The 20,871-nt window shown below is 41.8% G+C and overlaps 1 long non-coding RNA gene across 1 annotated transcript in view; it reads left to right on the top strand.

The window, feature by feature from the left end:
* The window catches only part of LOC117979247 (uncharacterized), a 51,205-nt gene that overhangs the window by 20,735 nt on the left and 9,599 nt on the right, over nt 1-20,871 (top strand). Inside the window, exons 8-13 of the long non-coding RNA XR_008624299.1 lie at nt 3,601-3,710; nt 6,262-6,292; nt 8,505-8,602; nt 9,748-9,874; nt 11,373-11,472; nt 13,066-13,402. This is a non-coding gene — a long non-coding RNA (uncharacterized LOC117979247). The remainder of the gene's footprint in view (nt 1-3,600; nt 3,711-6,261; nt 6,293-8,504; nt 8,603-9,747; nt 9,875-11,372; nt 11,473-13,065; nt 13,403-20,871) is intronic.

The raw sequence follows: 20,871 nt of genomic DNA, 5'->3' as shown, positions 1-20,871 counted from the left end.
CCCATCTCTACTAAAAATACAAAAATTAGCTGGGCATGGTGGTGCACACTTGTAATCCTGGCTACTTGGAAGGCTGAGGCAGGAGAATTGCTTGAACATGGGAGATGGAGGTTGCAGTGAGCAGATATCATGCCACTGTACCCCAAACAGAGTGAGACTCCATCTCAAAAAAAAAAGAGAAAGAAAATAAATTTGTGTCTTACTATTCTGGAGGCTGGGAAGGGAAGTCTAAGACCAAGCCACCAGCAAATCTACTGTCTGGTGAGGGCCTCCTTACTGGTTCATAAATGGTGCCTTCTCATTGTGTCCTCACAGCGTAGAAGGGGCTCATTTAATAGCATTAATCCTATTCATCAGGGCTCCACCCTCAGGACCTAATCACCTTCCAAAGGCCCCACCTCCAAATACCATCACCTTGGGGGTTAAGATCTCAACATACGAATTGGGGGCAGGTGCGGGAAAACAAGCATTCAGAACACAGAGGAGGGTTACAAGGGATATTTTTCTTCTCGATGCCTCTAAGTTGTTTCTGAATTTTCTCAGAAAATAAAATATTTGGAAAATCCTTTGACGGCTCTGATTGAAATCATAACCACCATCTTGGTCCACCACAATGAACTGCCACGACACCCATCACCTCTCTCACAGCCCTTCTTCTCTCCTCGCTGGTACACACACCCCCGCTCACATATGCACGTATGCACACACGTAGTCAGTGCCTGGGTCACCACTCCATGCTTAGCATTTATCATCCTACCTGTTTCTGATTCCTGGTCTTTATGGCCTTAGTGATCTTCCCCTGACACCCAAACTCTGATCTCTAATAACTGAATCCCAACCACATTTCGAGGCCCATCAGAAGTGCTACCACCCCCCTGAAGTTTTCCTCCATCCTTTCATGGAGAATAATTTAGCTGCCTATTCTGTAGCTCTGCAGCACTTCAAATCTCTTTTCTATTCCCACATTGCATCCTATACAGTGATTTGTGTGCATATAGCTTTCCTCCACCCAAGCCTAGCCTTCTCCATGGCTGGAACTCTCATCTTTGTATATCCACATCTACTTCCTTCCATCAGTCTCTAGCATCTAGTATCTGCAATATAGTAAGCATGCAACAAGTATTTACTGAATTGATTTGAAAATCTCCCCCCAAAGAACAATGAGAGGTGTGATTTCCTTCTTTCGGTTTGACCACTGGAGCTCTTGAATGTGGAAGCTGTAACCTCCCTAGGAAAATGAACAGAAACTAAAGTATCTTTGGAGAAAGACAAAGCCCAGTCCTGTTAAGAATTTAAAAGAAGAGATGAAAAATGTGTTTCTGATCTCTAGGCTCTGCCCACCGCGAGGCAGCGAGATTCTGGAAGACAGATCAGAGTCTGGGGAAGGGGATGACAGCAGGAATACAACTTCACCTGCGGACAGCAGGGCTTAAGAGACGTGCATTTAACAAAGTGGTGCTGAAGGCCAAGAAGGAAGCTCCTTCCTCCCCCCGAGATGAAGCCAAAGCAGAAGCTCTGAAGGCCAAGAAGGCACTGCTGAAAGGCATCCACAGCCACACACGCACACACACACACAAAACATCCACATGTCACTCACCTTCCAGCAGCCCAAGACACCAACGCTCCGAAGGCAGCCCCAGGAGGAAGTAGCTTAACCATGCTTCCATCAAGTTCCCCCAGCCACTGAGTCTGCCATGAGGAAGCTAGATGAAAGAAAACACTTGCGCTCATTGGGGATGTTAAAGCCAACAAGCACCAAATCAAACAGGTTGTGAAGAAGCTCTCTGACATTGATGTGGCCAAGTCCACATCCTGATCAGCCCTGATGGAGAGAAGGCATATGTTCCACTGGCTCCTGATTAAGATGCTTCGGATGTTGCCAACAAAATCGAGATCATCTAAACCAAGTCCAGCTGGCTAATTCTAAATATGTATCTTTACACCATAAAAAAAATGAAACGTGCACTCAAGGCTTCTTCTCCACCACGGGATGACGTGCGAAGTGGAATGAAAATGAATGAGAGAAGAGGAGAGGCACCTGTAGTGTTTTAGGAGATAATTAAGTCACTGAGAAGAAGGAGAAGGAATCACTGTGCGTACTGGGTCCTGCGTCAACACACGCAGGTAACCACAGTCTGCTAAGCGGACCCCAGGAAATAGAATGGAATGTATCCTTGGATCCAGAAGCTTCCTCTCCTAACCAATATAATTGTAATCTGAATTTTTGGCAAATTATTTAAATCCAAATACTTAGTTTTATTTTCCTACAATCATTTCCTAATCTGGTTCTTCATAATCATATCTTAAGCAACCTGTAGTCAATGCATTCACTAAAATTCTAAGTGGGAAAATGATATCCAGCTTTTTTGTTTACCTATTTAAGATATACAGGGACTAAATGCTAACAGTAGTATTGTCTGTTGTCCTGCAGCTGGTACTAGAGAGTCTATTTAACCACACTAACATCTTCCTAGGAAGCTACAGTTTTAATATGGAATAATTCAACATATTCATTATCGCCTATTTACACTCATGTAAACCAATGCTCCCTGAGTAACCAAACTTTAAAATGTTAATATAAACATTATGCCTCTTTTAATTGCAATAGACACATTCCTAAGTAACTTAATTCCAACAAGACCCTTTACCAATAAACAAAAAACACATTTTGGGCAGCTTTCCTGTACAGTACGTAGTAAGGAAGAAAGTGAACGATTTCCACAGCAAGGACCAGCAAGACGACTTGCACTCTCTAAGTTCTGAGGCCAACGTTGTAGATTCAAACTCTCTCCAATCACCGGTTCGTTCTCAGAACGTCTAGAACATAAGGGGAGGTTTGAACTTGGCTGGAACTTATGGGTCAGATCTGGAAAGTTATAAAAAGGTGCAAACCATCAGGGTTTATCTAAATGTTGGCCTTTCCAGAAATTATTTCCATCATGTTGGAGAAGGAAGGGCCCAGGCCATTTTCATGAAAGCCATTTACTGAACTGACCAGCTCGGCTGGGACCACACAGCCTGGCCCAGTCATCCCTGGGAGTCACCAAGCACAGGTTGAGGTGACTGGCGTTTATTTGGATCACTGAAATAATAAGCAATTCCAGAGGAATTTGTTTTTACTAACTACTTGGATAATTTGATGTGACAGGATTGCATTCCCACATGAAAAACTGAGAAGAATTCTTGGTGTCAACTGAAGAGACTGCTTGACTTCTTATTACAATGGATTTTCTTTCTCCGAAGCCCAAAGTCTTTTAAGTGTATGTGTATGTGTTCCAATTTAGGCTTTAGTTCACTAATTAGCCGACAGTTACCATAAAATTGCTTTCTTCCTTTCCAACCTTGATGAAGTTTTTACTAAGTCCATCATTACTCAAACCCCATTAAAACTGCTGAGTTTACAGAGGAAAGAGATCTCGAAAAAGATAAGACTTTGTTAATATTTTAATCAGCATTTCTGGTACAGTATTTATTCCCGAACACCAGCATTTATTCTCACAATACCAGTGTAGTTTAAGTGTTTGGTTTTGAAGGTTTTTGCTTTGGGCATGAAAGCTACCACCATACTTGCTTTTGCTTTTGTTTGTTTTTGTTTTTCAGAAAGTGTGTATGAAAAATACTAGACAGGTCTTTCACTTGGACACTTGTGTACTACAGCACACATTTGATTTACTTGGGCAGAACCACTTAATCACTGGGTATTGGCTTTGGTAAGTTTGTGTGGCCCCGCTGTCTTTTTAAATTTATCTTGGGAATAGTTTCCTCTTCCCCTGCAATGGAAAGAAATTGAATCCTCGTCAATATGACATTCATGTCATCGCATTGAGGAACACAGAATAGATGAGGGTTGATCATGTTTCTTTAAACTTTGGAGAAAAAAAAAAACAGTAAGAAGTGTAAACATTGACTCTACAGGTACTTTGGTGTTCTCCTAAGTGGTCTTCAATTAACACTCTGACAGTTGGTGAAGTCCGTTCAAACATAATTTTTAAGAGTGTGTTAACTACATAAGTGGAAATTTTAAATATTTATAAAGTGGCTTATATATAGACTATAAACATTGTTAGGCTAAAATTCCTATTATTTATGGAATTAATGAAATAAAGAACAAAGTAGTATTTATTCTCTTACCAAGGTACTAACCTTATAAAGGCAAATAGAGACATAGTTAATGTTAGGGCTGGGATTTAACTAAGAAGTTCTAGGGGGGCAAACAAGGCTTCATTTTGAATTTGTGACAGTACATCATCCTTACGAATCCTTCATTTTTCTGTGGTTGCCATAAGGTATGTGGTGTTTGCCAGTAAGTAATTGTATGACAAGGCCAAAACTAAAAATCCCAGCCCCAAGTGACTCTTAGTCCAAAGGCTGTGGAAGTTAATGTGGAACAGTGTCAAAAACCTCCAAATTGGAATTCAGAGAACTCAGATCAGGTGCCTATTTAGTCCCAATTTTTCACATGGCTAATTTGATATGGATTTAGTAGTTACTAATTCATGCTTAGTCATAGATAGTAATTGTGAGGAAGCCAGACCCTCTCTGGGTCTGTTTCCTTAGCGGAGTACCCAAAGCTCCACGGCCCCTGAGTTCCTTTCAACAATGACATCTTTGCAGCAGTCCCGATCTACAAGCAGAGTGTGGCCCAAATGCTGCGTGTATCTTTAGAAGGTTTTTAAGACAAAGGGAATGGCCCTAAAGGAGCTGAAAAGCATGAGGAGACCACTCTAGACCTCAAAGGAGATGCAAGGTTGTGGAAGATTAAAGCTGCTGAAAATAAAGAGAGAAAGGATTCTTTCAAGGTACAGAACCTCAGAATGTCATGAAGTAACCACATGAATGAGAAAAATAACCAACAAGATAGACAGAACCATTGCCTTGCATCTGCTGTTGTCTACTGAATGTCTGTATTTAACGATCATTTGCCATTGATAATGATTAATTCATGTCACATTATTTTCTCCATAGGCAAATGCCCTCCTATATTCAAGAAAAACTGTCCTTGTGAAATTGAATTGGACTACATTCATTAAGATTTAAATGTATCTCTATCTTTTGATATAACTATAAGCGTTTACTGAGCACTCACTGTGTCCCAAGAATTGCTTTAAATGTTTTCACTGCACTAATCTTCACAACAGTTCTATGAGTGAGCTTCATTATCGACCACATCCTGCAGAAGCACAGAGAGGGTCAGTAAGTCACCAAGCGCTGCCCAGCTGGTGAATGATGGAGCCAGAATGCAAACACAGGCAGCTGGACTCTCCAGCTTGAACTTTTTCACAGCTACATGTTTATCACACGTATCTGCTCATATTTTATTTCTAACTGAAGTCTGGGAGTATGGGACATTTGGGCATAATGCAGTTACTTTTCAAGAACACGAGAATTAAAAATATAAAATGTCACCTGTGAATCAATGAAGAAAAATAATTGAGGAAGTGATGTTATTTTTTTAATGTGCTATCTGCTAAATTTGAAAATCGAAGACAAAATTTTCAAGAATCTTTGCCTTGCCACAGATGAAACCATAGAGTGTTGTTAAGCTAGCAAGATTAGTTACTTCTATATTTGAAGTAGGTCGATTCTGTACCTCTGGACTTGATTCAGTAATAAATGGACTGTATGTCTGGATAGCAAATTGTGTGCTATTGTTAGGTATAAGGAGCAGAGACTAAGAGGCTGAGCTGTTGCCTTTCACCCATGGCAGTGGCTCAGTGCCTTCATTCACACGCTCCGGGAACTTTCCCTTCCAGACAATGTCCTATAAAAAACCTACTAGTGCTCTCCAGAGAATCATTTCTATAAGTCCACCGTTTAATGTTTTTAAATGACAATAGGTGAATGTCAGTAGCAAGCCAAGTACCATTTCCTGGAATGGTGTGGCAAAGTATTACACTTGGATACATTTTTTTTTGTTACATTTCACATAGTAGGCTCTCTATAAATACTGGATAAATTAAATAGATTTGATAAGCAAAAACAAAGAAGCATTTTCTACAGGAATCATCCTCAGACTTCAAGACACATTTTTTGAATATCTTTCTAATAGTTTAATTGATTTTCTTTCATTTTCCAAAATTGATATCTATTATTGCTCACCTATTGGTATAGATCTATAGATAGATCAAATTATTGCGATTTGGAGAGGAGCATTGACAATACAAGCCCAGGTTTTTATCCTGTGAGAAAACATCCAATAAGTAATGATGTATTTTTTAAAAGGCCAATTTAATAACAAATCAAAATTCTGTTTTGTTTCAGAAAGAAGAGGCAGAATGATAATTCTCTTAAGGTACATAAGAATTTTACTAATGAAAAGATTCATTCATAGTATCTGGATAAAAGAAGAAAGGGAAGGAGAGAAGGGAGGTAAAATGAAAATGAAAACTAAAAGGAGGGGGCAAACAGAAATTTTCTTCCCAAGCAACAACTGTGGAGGAAGGCCAGTGTTCTGAGAATGTCGATTGTGTGGATGTGTGCTAAACTTTATTTTTATTTTTCACTTGTCTTGTTCAACATAATGGAAAATCTATGGCAAAACTTTAACCAGTGTTAATTCACGTCCACCAAAAGAATTGCACACCTCTTTATCCATGTAAGATGGACCACATAATACTAAAATGCTCAATCATATCTCATTAAAATGCTTTGGGTTTTTTTCTTTCCTTTTTTGAGACAGAGTCTCACTCTGTCACCCCAGCTGGAGTGCAGTGGCACGTTCTTGGCTCACTGCAACCTCCAACTCCTGGCCTCAAGCAGTCCTCCCATCTCAGCATCCTGAGTAGCTGGGACTACAGGCGCACACCACCACGCCCGGCTAATTTTTGTATTTCTTTGTAGAGATGGAGTCTCACCATGTTTCCCAGGCTGGTCTTGAACTCCTGGACTGAAGTGATCTGCCCACCCTGGCCTCCCAAAGTGCTGGGATTGCAGGTGTAAGCCTCTGCTCACAAAAAAACACATAAAATTTTTTTTGTTTGTTTTATTTCATTTTTTTTTAAGAAAAGAAGAGCTACCATTAGCAGTAGAGTAGTACTTTTGTTAAAGAATGTGCAAGAAAAAATTAAAATAAGACCCAAGGTAAGCCTGAAAAAGTCACATTCAAGGCTAGGGACTAGCAGAGAGAAAGCACATCAGGACCCCAGTAGAAACCTCTGAACTAAAGAAGCAGCACACTACATTGTTTCCATTGATGGATTTCTGACAAACTATTTTTCCTAACTCACCTTTGTGTTCTAATAAAATTTGTACCTTGACGTACCTAATACCCCAGGTTTGGGCCAGGCCTGTTATGTCGCCCTCTCACCCAGTTCTACAGGTTTCTTATCACCTTCCCCATCTTCAAGCTCACAAAAATCCTATGAAGAGGACCGACCAAGGAAATAGGCCTATTAAATAGGTGACTTTTTAAAATGGGAGAATTTGGTACCGATTCAGAAAAAGACTTGATGACAATGTTACGTGTTGAACAAAGGTTATCCCAAACTAAGCAGATCAAACTGGAATGCAGAAAGGAGCAGGCTCCCCCTCTAGGAATTTCTGTTGGTTAGAATGTTCCTGAGCTTAGCATCTCTATGTATGGTCTCCAGAGTTAATGTACCATATTTTCCATGGTTTGATGAAGACTCCAGAGCCCTTAAGATATGAATTGCTATAATTCCTAAATCAAACAGCATTCAATTCAGTTCCAGACCATTTCAGGGTAATAAGACCGGTATTTCTTATTTTAATTAGTCATTTTATACTTCTAACAACTTCTTTGACAATCTTGGATTACTTGTTTGTTTATATGTGATAAAAGCCATGTTTCGCTAAAAATACGAATGCTACATTTGAATGTCCATTTACATTTTAGTAGTTATGGAAATAAACTATCGAGGCCTTTAGATTATGGCTTTTTATAGACACTGAATACAATCACCTAATCTATTTTAATATTATCCCTTTCAGCTGTCTCGTGAGCATCCCTAACACAGCAGAGATATCAAGCTGATAATATAAATTCAAGACAAAATGTCTGAACACTCATCAGAAACTGTCTTTTAGTTTGCGGAGAAATTTGTGCCTGACATTTGAAATTTTCAAGATAAATTAAAAAATCGTGGCCACATAGAAGTATTATGTTCTATTTCTAGATTTTAAATTCCTTCAGTGTGAAGACTGTTTCTTATCCTTGTCTCCTGAATACAGTCTCTTTATACCTGATGCTTACCCAAGAAAATTTTTATTGCATTAATAAATGTGAAAACGAGTGGTGTTCAAATCATGATTAAAAACTATTTTTTCTCCAAGTCTATATGCTGGTTAGTGAAAGCATCCCCTAAGCACAAAAAAAACTAAAATAATATGAAAAAGTATATAAACATATATATGTGTGTATAGATATATAGATACAATGATATATATTCATCCTTTGATCACAGACAGTTATATATTTCCTATTGATTATATATCTACTATGTTTAATGTTCCGCATCACATATTTTTTAATAAATTAATTCCAGCTGGGCACGGTGGCTCATGGCTGTAATCCAGGCACTTTGGGAAGTCATAGCAGAGGATTGTTTGTGCCCAGGAGTTCGGGACCAGCTTGGGAAACATGGTGAGACCCAATCTCTACAAAAAGTGGGGGAAAAAACAATTAACCTGGCATGGTGGTGTTTCTGTAATCCTAGCTGCTCGGGAAGTTGAGGCGGGAGAATTGCTTGAGCCTGGGAGGTTGAGGCTGCAGTGAACTGTGATGGCACCACAGCACTGCAGCCTGGGTGACAGAGTGAGCCCCTGTCTCAAAAATTTTATTTTTATATAAAATAAAAATAAATTAATTCTTAGCACAGGCATACAAAGGGAATTACATTCTCCATGTCACAAAGAAGTGAAATAATGCTTCTTTGTGCATTATTTTGCATAGCTGAAATGCACCAGAGTCACGATTCAGTCTAAACTGTACCTGCCTATCTTCAGGTAGCACAGTCACTCATTTCACCCCTTGCTCCCACGGCTGGCAGAATTCTGGAATGACTCATCCTGAGTGCAAATTGAGCAGCCCCAGATGCCATGCCCGTGAAAGAGAGCTGAGACACTGATCCAGTCTCTCCAAGTCTTTCGGTGTTTGCTCAAAGGTTATTACCAAACTTTAAAACCAAAACAGCTCTAAATATACATGTTCCTCAAAATTAGATATGCTGACAAGAGAAATGGAGACCAAGTTTTTAAAGCTCAAAATGAATTTCAGCGTTACAGAGTTCTTTATACATAGGGACCATTTGGAAGCCCCAAGGAAGCGACCTGCGATGGGAAACAAAGCTCTTGTCCCCACTCCTCCAGCGCCCGGTGTGTAACTTTAACAAGTCACTTATGTGCCTTAGAATGCAGTGTCCTTCCTTCTAATGAAATTGTATATAAAATTAAAATGTTGAGAACAAATACAAGAGGAACTGCTGGCTGCCACCCAGGCAGCCTCCCTCCTGATGCCTTGGTAACAGCTTCTGGGCCTCTCAGTGAAACTCTGGGGTCCTGAGTACTCAGGTACCTATCAATCTAAGCCATATGATCATGACACTCCTAACTATAGCCTCAACTAATATAATTTTTTAGAATTCCTATGGGAACCAGTTTATAAAAAGAGAACCCGTGAGTCATGATCATGATCATATGGGTAACCAAGAAACATAACTTCCAGAATTTATTCTTGGTTTCTGTAACTGCAAGTTGCAAATGCCCTGAAAAGGTCTGATTTTGTTCCAGATACAAAGAATGGATGTCGCTGTTTTACAAGCTTGAGAACCACAGATGCAAGCCCAACCTTGCTAGAATCGGCTAATGAAATGCTGGATGTGGAGGCGACCTCACAAGACATTGCAGGCCCAGAGAGGTGAATGTGGGGGCCATGGTCATGAAATGGTGTCAGTCCCATAAGCTGAAGGATCGTCTAGGGAGTGCAGGCCAGTGAGAAGAGAGGAGCCCAGGATAGACCCCAGGGACCCCAGGGAGCCCCCTGCTCATTCAGGAGCAGCCAGCCTGAGTGAGGCCAGCAGGAGAGGGTGCTGTGTCAAAGGCCAGGAGTTCCAGAAGGAGGGAGCTTCCCGAGCTTCCAGAGTTGCTGAACGTGCTGAATGAAGGCTAAGTAAGGGGGCGACAAAGCAGCCCAGCCTGTGGCAGCCTTGACAAGAACACAGGGAGTGCAGCGAGGGGCAGAAGCCTGGCCCCCTGGGCCCAGGAGGAGCCCGCATGGAAAAAACGGGTCCAGTATGGTCAGTGCCACCCGCAGGGCTGCCTGCTCTGATACCCTGTGCTTGGAAGTCAGTGCCCCATGACAGCCTGGACATTCTTAAGACTTTTGTCTTTCAGTTTGTTTTGTAAGTGAAGTCTGATGGGACAATGGGCAGAAAAGCATGCACTGGGGCCCTGGGTCCTCATGTCTGCATAGTTCCACCTCCTCCTTCGGCCTCCAGGGGTTGGGGTCTCCCCACTGCCACCACTGCCACCCTCCACCACATGTTGACTGAGAGAGACCACCGTTCTGCCCCCTGATCCCCAGTGGGGACCTGGGCCAGGATGTGTGAAGATCGGGCTTTGCCGTGGGCCTCGTGACATCTCGGGCAGGGGCCCATGGCCATCTCCATCCCTCAGTGTATTTGGGGGCAGGTCTGTGGTGTCTTCCTGCCTACCCATGATCCAGGTCCAGAGCGCATCTGGCGCAGAGGCTGCAATCCCTGGAGGAGTGTCTTCCACCGGGGTTGCACAGCCACCTGGGAAGGGAACATTAACTTCCTACCTGAGTGGGCCCTACATTATCGTTTTGCATGGGGCCCGGCAAATTATGTAGCTAGTGAAGGTGGTAACTTCATGAGGTTCAACTTTGAAAAGGAGCAGAGAGGTGGCACAGAACCTGGCAGGAGATGTAAGATCAAACAAAATTTCTCATTTTTTAGGGTGGGCAGTGCTGCGTATGTCTATGGTTTTGGGGATAAACGCATAGGAGGGAAAGACTGAGGCAGCGAGAGAGGGATGGGGGGAGAGCTACAGGTGGGAAGTCCTTTCAACGCAACAAGAGCTAGCGGTGAGCCAGGTGGCCTTCGCCTAGCAATGCAGGAAGGAAAAAGGCAGAGGTTTGGTGATGGCAGGATGAGGAAGGGCGAGGCTGCCCCCTTCCATTTAGTGCATCACATCTAAGCAATTGCCCTTGCTGAGTGTGAAGGTGGAGGAGGCATATGGAAGTCAGTGGAGAGATGCCAGTCCCGGCAAGGGGAGAGCAGAAGAACCAGGGGGTCTAGTGGGATGGACGGCTTCCTCTGTGCCACTTTTCACAATGTTTAGTTGTTTTGTCTCTTTATCTGTGTTATTTGCATTTTGTCTCTCTCCCTGATGAGAATGTGAACTCTGTGAGAAGCCCTACCCCCAGGCCCAGGGCCTGGCTCACGGTGGAACTCAGCAAAGTTGTTAGTAGAAAAAAGGGACCAAGGATGGCAGGTAAGGAGGAGATGTCAGGTCTCGTAGCCTAATGTAATCATTATTCAGGTTTAGCCTATGTCTCCTAGAAAAAGGTGTGAATTTGACATAATTAACACCTCAGGGGCCAAATAATCTGGAAATGATTTGCAGCTTGTGAATTGATGGGACCGTGCTGTGGCCTCATAACTGGATGTGCTGAATGAGGACTCTATCCCCGGCACACCCTACCTGCCTCCATACTCAGTACTCAGTACACTTGTTTTCTCACCCTTTGGGAAGATGGGTAGTATCCCCTTGGCCTGTTGCCCCTTCGGTGTGCAGTCCTGACTTCACTGAAGGTGGAGATGGTTGTGAAGCCATTCGTCTTCTCCTGGGGTAGCTGAGCCCTCACAAACAGCAGGTACCTTTCCTTCTGGGTTATTCTGCAGCACGTCAAAGGCTGGCCCAGAAGAGAACGTAATTGCTGTGACTAAGTTCAGGCTCTTCCCCAAATCATACCTGACTGGCGAGTGAGGGAGGGAGTATTTAATGAGGAAGCGCTCATGGGGTAAAAGCTAATGGGCAGGGCTTTGGCAGGGTGGAAGCGGAGATGCACCAGAATAGTGGCAACAGAGGTCAGCTGCTGCTGAGATGCCTTTGTGTCTCTGCTGCAGGGATTGTCAAATCTGCTTCTGATGGGCTAAATGCAAGCATTCAGCTATTGAGTAGGTTTTTCAGATCCAACATACAACATTTCTGGGGAGACCCGACTAGAGTCCACGTTCTGTATCATGATATGGGAGTCATGTGGTCTGCACGGTCACACTGAATGTCTGCACGGCCACACTGAATGTCTGCAGTGAGCTTTCGCTCGCCAGCCAGTCCTAGCCATGTGAAGCTCCTCTGAGGTGAACTGCAGGCCAGGATCATTTTCTCCCCATTTTACTGTAAAGAAACTGAGGCATAGTATGTGAAATAGATAGCAGATTTATGTATTTATCGAGACGGAGTTTTGCTCTTGTCGCCCAGGCTGGAGTGCAATGGCAAGATCTTGGCTCACTGCAACCTCCGTCTCCTGGGTTCAAGCAATTCTTCTGCCTCAGCCTCCCAGGTACCTGGGACTATGGGCATGTGCCACTATGCCAGGCTATTTTTTTTTTTTAGTAGAAATGGGGTTTCACCATTTTGGCCAGGCTGGTCTCGAAATCCTGACCTCAGGTGATCTGCCCGCCTTGGCCTCCCAAAGTGCTGGGATTACAGGCGTGAGCCACTGTGCCCTGCTCAGATCTTTACATTGTAGAAAACTTTCCAAATGTACAAAATACATTCACATGTATTATTTTATTTGGCTTCCATAACAACTACAGCAGGTGACCTAGACAGGTATGACTATTCCCATCTCGTAGAAGTCAGAGGAACTAACGTTGCATGGTTGATACGTGGTAGATTTAGAACCCAGGTCATTGGGTTTCTAGTTTCGTGCACTTTCGACCTCACTGCCCTCCTTTATAACCAGATACTGGCCAGAGATAGTCACGGTTCTGCAGTCAGCTGCTCCAGACTCCTGAGGGAATTAACTGGGGTTAATTCCCAGTTCCCTGGGGACTAAGGATCTCTTACTCTTCTCTCCAGAACTGGGAGCTGCTTCCTTCAACTCTAGCCCAAAATGCTGGCTGGAAAGTAGGATACTAGCCTCAAAAGGGGAGGAAACTCAAATAAGCTCATGATAACTGAGTATCAAAGGGAAATGCACACAATCCAAATCCTACTTGCTCCATGTACATCTCCTAGATGGAATCAGTGAATTTGAAGAGATATATGGCCGAGGGAGATTGCCCAATTCCCCAGGGCTGCTTCCAAGACCCAGATGTCAGTAGCGGTGCTGGAGAGGGACGACTTATAACCATATGCCAATAACTTCAAACAGAACTTCAGATGGCTTTCATGGACCCCAGACACTTTTGCCTGCGTAAGTCCCTTCCTCCATAAAAATAAGATTAAAAATAATATTTTCCAACTGTGTTGGTATAAAACAAATATATTAATATTTTATATTAAATTTTTTCCTAACCTTAAACTTTATTTTTTTTCTGAATTTATAAGAAATGAAAACATTTTTGTGCTCTACTAAAAGTATTGCAGACCTTAGGCACTGTGCCCCTAGGCCTAATATGTAGGCCAGAGGTGGCTTAAAAATTCCAGGCCCTCCCTGAGCCACATGCTCTGCCTTCTCTCCCTATTGTTTTTTGCTGTTGTGTTTTACTTTTCAAAAATGATGACTAATCCCAACCATGTCATAATAGAAGAGCAAAGAAGGAAAACTTTTATTTCTTCTCTATGATGTCACAGAATTCTCAAATCTCTGGCTACGGTTTTAATCCTCTGCTTTTGTTAAACCTCCAAGTGTTGCGTTGTCACCAAATACATTAGTGCTACAAAATATCATTAAGTCAGCTGAGCTCACCCTTCCAGCTGTTACAATAAATGGGCAAAATAAAGGAAAACCAAAACCCCAAGCGGTTTTAACAACATGATGATTGATGATTGAGTTCTATTTCTCTTTCCTCCTCCCCTGTATTTGGCTGCAAACTACTTAAGCCACCTCCCCAGCGTTTTTGGCCCTTGAGTAGGAGTGTGCCCTTGCCAATGCAGAGAAATCGAGCTAGGCTTTCAGGCTTGGAATCCACTATGTACTCAACTCCCAAGCCTTTTGAGCTTCAGCCATAATTAGTTGTAATGTGTTTATGGGGCCAAGAGAATTTAAAACATGCAAGACATGAGTCAGGACAGGATGATATCAAAATCCTTATTTATTCTGGGTTTTAGTCTAATCTCATTGGGTTCCACACACATCGTTGTTTTTCTTGAATATTAGCAAGGTAGGGAAAGATGGGAAATCCCTGCAGGATTTAGACATTCAGGCCTGTACCCAACCAATCCTTGTGGAAGGGTTTATGTTTCTTAAACTCATATCCTACACAATGGGCTTGGCCCTGGAAGGTCATGTTTTGTTTTCCTTTCATTTGGCTAATAACCCAGTAAATATTTGCTCTCATGACCAAAAATCATCCTGAAATACATGCAAGCATATTGAATGTCAAGAAAAACATGGGCATATGGCGAAAAGCCGTGGAAGAGGAAGAGAGTATGACATTGCAAAGCTGCCTTCACTCTTTGCAGCCACTGAGCAGTTCTAAAGGAACTCCTAATGCAGTGATGCAAAATCTATGCAGTTTCAAGGACTCCTTGTAAATTCTTTCCATTTCCATGGCCCGTGCCTTCTATAAACATTGTTTTCTAAAGACATAGCCTGGACTGGCTTCAGAGAGCAGCCAAGTAGGCAACAAATTCCACAGTATTACTTGAAAACCTTTAAGAAAGTACACTTCCCCCACAGAGATCCCAGCCTATGCCCATCTCTAGCCCCACTCCTCAGACCTACCATCATGCTGAGTCCACCATTCTGAATATTACTCAGTCTTCAAAAAGAATGAAATTCTTACACACGTTATAGCATGGATGAACCTTGAAGACATTATGCTAAGTGAAATAAGCCAGACGCAAAAGCCTATGTATTGCACGGTTTCACTTAGATGTTGTGGACTGAATGTCTGTGTCTCCCCAGAACTCAAATGTTGAAATCCAAACATCCAATGTGAAGCTATTAGGAGGTGGGGGCTTTGAGAGGTGATTAGGTCCTAACAGTGGAGTCCTCATGATGGGATTAGTGCCAGTATAAGAAGAGACACAGGAACTTGCTTCCTCTGCCATATGAGGACACAGCAAGAAGATAGCCATTTGCAAACCGGGAAGAAAACCATCATCAGAGCCTAGTGCATGGTATTTTTGTTACAGCAGCCAGAAATGACTAACACATATGAGATACCTAGAATAATCAAACTCATAGAGACAGAAAGGTAGTTGCCAGGAGCTGGAGGGGAGAGGAGAATGAGGAGTCAATGTTAATGGATTTTCGGTTTGAGAAGAGGAATGAATTAAACACATTCACGTTGTTGTGCGACCATCACCACTATTCATCTCCATTTCTGGAGATGTATATTTTACTATAATTTTTTTTTAAAAAAAGATTTCACCATTCATGTCATTTCCTTGTGTAATGGCCTCTCTCCAACAAGCCTCCATTAAAGTGCAATTACCCCAAGGCAGCCCCTACCTTCATCAACAGTCACTAATGTGGGAAGAGCAAGGTAGGAACCTAATCTGGGGTCCATGGGTTCTGGCTCCCGCTGGGGAGTGGGGGATCTATAAGAGGATGTGAAATGGTTGTGGAGGGCAGGAATGAGAGACACAGAAAATGAGACAGAGAACCAGAGAGAGAGAGAGAGAGAGAGAGACGGACAGCAAGCACCAAAATTGTTTCTAGGACAGGGGTCATGATTTTCATTAGATTCTCTAGTGAATCTGAGCCCTCTTCCAGACCTGCTGTCCCCAAAAAAGCCCCAACCTTACAAGGCATTAGTTGATGGGGTTAATCCTTGTCTTTGGGGTGGAAGGAAAGTGACAGTGAGGAACATCCTGAGGCTACTAGCTGTCCTTTATGGAGCACTGGTTATGTGCAAGGCACTCCTCTGCACATCTCTACAGGGTTACTTCAAATGATTCATCTAGCATTCTTACACAGGAGCTGCTAGATACTTTTCCAGCTTTAATTCTTTTTTAATGGGGGTAAAATATACTTAACATAAAATTTACCATTTTAACTATTTTAACGCAGTTCAGTGGAATTAAGTACATTCACATTGCTGTGCAACCCATCTCTAGAAATTTTTCATCTTGCAAAACTGAAACTCTGTACCTGTTAAACTCCTCATTCTCTCCTCCCTCCAGCCATTGGCAACCACCCTTCTACTTTCTATCTGTATGTATTTGACTACTCTAGGCACCTCATGTAAGTGGAATCATGTACTTTTATGTCAGGTTTATTCCACTTAGCATTATTTTCTCAAAGTTCATTCATGTTGCAGCATGTGTCAGAATTTCCTTCCTTTTTCAGCTAAGCAATATTCCATCATGTGGATAGACCACCTGTTATTTACCCATTCATTCATAAATGGACTCTTGTGTTATTCCCGCCTTTTGGCTATTGTGAATAATGCTGCCATGAACATGGTGTACGAATAGGAGCTGTTAGTATTATCTTCATCTTGTAAAGGAGGACATGGACACAGAGAAGGAAGTCACTGTTCAAAGTCACACAACTGATGATAGTGGAGCCAGGATTTGAACCCGGAGCAGTGGACCCCAAAGCCCATACCAAGGACATTTGTGTCTTGATCCATTTATTACAAGCAAGCAGAGTAAGAGGGTCAAGAACTATCATATTTACGTTAAATTTCCTTCTTCATAGCCCATCGATGCCCAAAAAGTACTTCCAACTTACTAAAATAATTAAATAGATAACACATAACATTGAAAACCATTACAACAAGAATGAGCCAGAAGCAAGTAATAGGAGAATGTTGGGAGACGGATATAAGAAGCCCTGGCTGCTTAGCTTAATGTAAGTGGTGGCAGGTCTTTCTGGAACATCAGTTTTACTCCAATATTTGGGGTAAGACATTAGTTTGTTTCATTGGTAATGTAAAGTCATACTTTTATATTAGAAGAGGTATTGACATGACTTAAAAAAAGAAGTTTACATAAATTTTCATATTTTGTAATTTTTTTTGAGACAATGTCTTGCTTTGTTGCCCAGGCTGGAGGGCAGTGGCATGATTATGTCTCATTGCAGCCTCAAACTCCTGGGCTCGAGTGATCCTCCCACCTCAGCCTCCCGAGTAGCTGGGACTGCAGTCACACACCACCACCCACCACTCCTGGCTAATTTTTTGGTAATTTTTGTAGTGATGGGGTTTCACCATGTTGCCCAAGCTGGTTTCAAACTCCTGGGCTCAAGCTACCTCTGCCTCCCACCTCTGCCTCCCAAAGTGTCGGGATTATAGGCGTGAGGCACCAGGCCTGGATAGTACATTTTTATTTTGCAAATTTTATGATAAAAACTTTCAACTATAAGCAAAAGTATAGAAATTTTAATATATGAGTCCCTGTATTGCCTCTCTAAACTTGTTAGTGAGATTTTTTGTATCATTTATTCATATTTCTCTTTCTGCCTTCCTTCTCCCTTTCTTCTTTTCTTTTTAATTGGTAAAGAAATTTAAGATAAATTCCAACCTTCATGTCATTTCACATCTATGTACTTAGCATATGTGTCTTTTAAAAAAAGACAGATATTTTGTTACATAACTAACATGCCACTATCCCATCTTAAAAATTAAAAACTAATTTCTTGGTGAAATGTTACACTCCTTCCATATTCAAACTTCCCTGAGTGTATCAGTTTGTCTATTGCCATTTGGCCTGTCTGAATCAGGATCCCAACAAGATTCATATATTTTGTGGCTGATAGCCTCTTAAGACTCTTTTAATCCACAGCTGGTTCCACCCTGTTTTTGTGTCACTGGTTCTTGGAAGGTCAGCCAGGTCAGTTGTCCCATAGAAGTCTCTCTCCCTGGGTGCTTCTGCTCGCTTCTTCTCGATGTCATTTAACTGATATTTCTCTCTCTGTATTTTCTGTAAATTGAAGGTTAGCACTACAGAATCCATTAAAGTGTTCCAATTCAACTCTAAATCTTTTGTGTTTTGCTTTTTGTACAAGAATATGTCTTTTTTTTTTTTTTTTTTTTTTTTTTTTTTTTTTTTTTTTGAGATGGAGTTGTGCTTGTCACCCAGGCTGGAATGCAATGGTGCGATCCTGGCTCACTGCAACATCTGCCTCCTGGGTTCAAGCGATTCTCCTGCCTCAGCCTCCTGAGTAGCTGGGATTACAAGCGTGCACTACCACGTCCAGCTAATTTTTGTATTTTCTGAAGAGACAGGATTTCACCACGTTGGCCAGCCTAGTCTCGAACTCCTGACCTCAGGTGACCCACCCACCTTGGCCTCCCAAAGTGCTACAAGAATATTTCATAAGTGAAGCTGGGCACTCCTTATTACATCCTATCGAAAGACCCCTACTGTCAGGCTGTCCCTGTCTTGGTAAGGTTCAGATGGTGACAGCCACTTTTTCCAATATTAAAATCGCCACCAAACTTGCATTTACTGGTTTCCTCGTTGATCATTTGTGCCCCCCTGAATCAGATACTACTTGATTGTTCCAAAACAGTGACTTTTAAATTATGCAGTAGCTCTGCATAACAAACTATCCCAAAACTTGATGGCCTAAAACAATTATTTGTGCACAATTCCATAGGTCACAGTTTGGGTAGAGCTTTGCTGAGCAGTTTTTTCTGATCGAGCCATGTGGCATTAGCTGAATTCTTTCATTCTACTGCACCCAGCTGGTGGCTGGGCTGGCAAGTCCAACAATGTCTTGCTCATGGGCCTGGCTCCTCAGTGGTCATCCTCTCTTTCCAAATGGCTAGCTTGGGCTTCCTTATAGCTTGATGGTCTCTGGGTTGCTTTTGTGACTGGCTTTGAAGAGGGTGTTCTAGTGATAAAGGCAGAAGCTATGGGTCTCTTAAGGCCCAGCCTTGAGAGTTACAGAGCATCACATCCATCTCATTCTATTGGCCAGAGCAAGTCATGGGACCATTGTAGATCAAAAGGATTTGAAATAGACTCTACCTCTTGCTGGGGAGTCACAAGGTCACAGTGCAAAAGAGGATGGGAAGTACCATTGTGGCCATCTTTGGGAGCACAATCGTAATCATGTGAGGGCAGGTGAGGTGGTGACAGCCTAATCCCCCCACCATAAAGTTCCCATCACACTTTCATCTCACGGTGTCCTCCACTGGTGTGCTTTGCAAAGTCAGATCATCCATTACATGTCATAAAGGGTGACCTTCTAATTTGGTTTATTTTTCCACCTTTTTTGTAAATAATTTTCTTTCATCAGCTAAGGCTATCAATCTAGTCCTCGAAAGGCACGATAAATGCTTTGTTCCTTTCCTTCCATTGCCAACGTTCAAAGGATTTGAAGTCCTAATTACCTACAATGGTCACCAGTGAATTGTTTTGTTTTGTGTGTGCACTTTGTTTTGTTTTGTTGTTGTTTCTAAACTCCCCCTCTCAGTATCATGGAGAGTTCATGTTTTTACACATTTAGTGTATTTCAATAATTAATCATCATTTTTTGATGCTCAACTTGCTCTGTCTTTGGCCAGTGGTCCCCTTGCATATTGTCTAGTGTGTCATTTTGACATGCGCCCAGTAGTCCTCGATAGCTTCCGTTTTTTTCTGACATACCAAAATGTCCCACTTCATTTACGTATTTTCTGTCCGAAAACTGATTTCTTTCATTGGGAAATAGTATTTACAGACCCCCCTTCAGGCACTGGGAGTAGTTAGTGCTGCAATGTTGCCTTTGCTTTTAGGTGGGGCTAGTAAAAAAACATAATAAACAAATCATGAGTTAAACTTGCTATTTTCAATTATATTGCAGGAATTTTTCTTATCCTTTGGCTTTACACTTGTACTTTTTTTCTCTTATGTTGAAAATATTGGCTTCAAATTATTTGCTGTATCATACAAACTATGTAGAATTATCACAAAGTATGATTACTAATGTTGCTACTAAAAGTAAGATTGCAGAATGTAGTTGAACACTGTGTGGCAGCATTATTTGTTCCTATAAAATATTTCATCATGGATGCACAGGTTAAATAACGTCTTCTAAAGTCACTTGAAATCATTGTTTCTTCTGTGTGATTATGTCACCAAATTGATGTAGAGTTGGCTCATTCAACTCTACATCAATTTCAGTATATTTTGAAATTTAAACTGTATGTTTCTTGAACCTACAAAACATAGACATGATTCAGAGGCATCTCCTTTCGTTCTGTCCCCTGTGCCTTCTTCTACAGATAATGATGTATATTTATTTTTCATTTATCTCTTCAGGGTTGCTTTTTGAAAATATAAGCAAATCAGTAAATATATTTATATCGCCTCTCTTTCTTACACAAAAGGTTTGTGTTCCACATTTCTCACTTTTTTTTTTTGTATAGACTTTCTTTGTGTGGATCCTCTATTGTTTATTCCCACAGTCCCCTATTAATGGAGACACCTGGGTTGATTCCAGTCCTCTGCTAATACAAATATGCTGCAATTAATAGTTTTGTGCATATGCCTTATAGTATTTTTGGCAGTGTGTCTACAGGATAGATTCCTAGAAGTGAGAGCTCTGTTTCAAAGGGTCAAATCCTATGTAAGTTTTCTCGATGTTGCCTGATTTCCCTCCATAAGGGGTCGTACCCTTTTACACCTTTCCCAGCAGTATAGAATAGGGCCTATTTCCTCACAGGCTCACCCACCAATGATGCTGACATACATGAGTTTTTGCCAATCTGGTGTCTAAACGTACTCTTAATTTGCATTTCTTTCACTCTAGCATCTTTTCCTGTATTTGAGGGCCTTTTC

This window comes from Pan paniscus, chromosome 12 (assembly GCF_029289425.2).
Source record: "Pan paniscus chromosome 12, NHGRI_mPanPan1-v2.0_pri, whole genome shotgun sequence".
NCBI classification, from domain to species: domain Eukaryota; kingdom Metazoa; phylum Chordata; class Mammalia; order Primates; family Hominidae; genus Pan; species Pan paniscus.
This window is presented reverse-complemented; position numbering and strand designations above follow the sequence as displayed.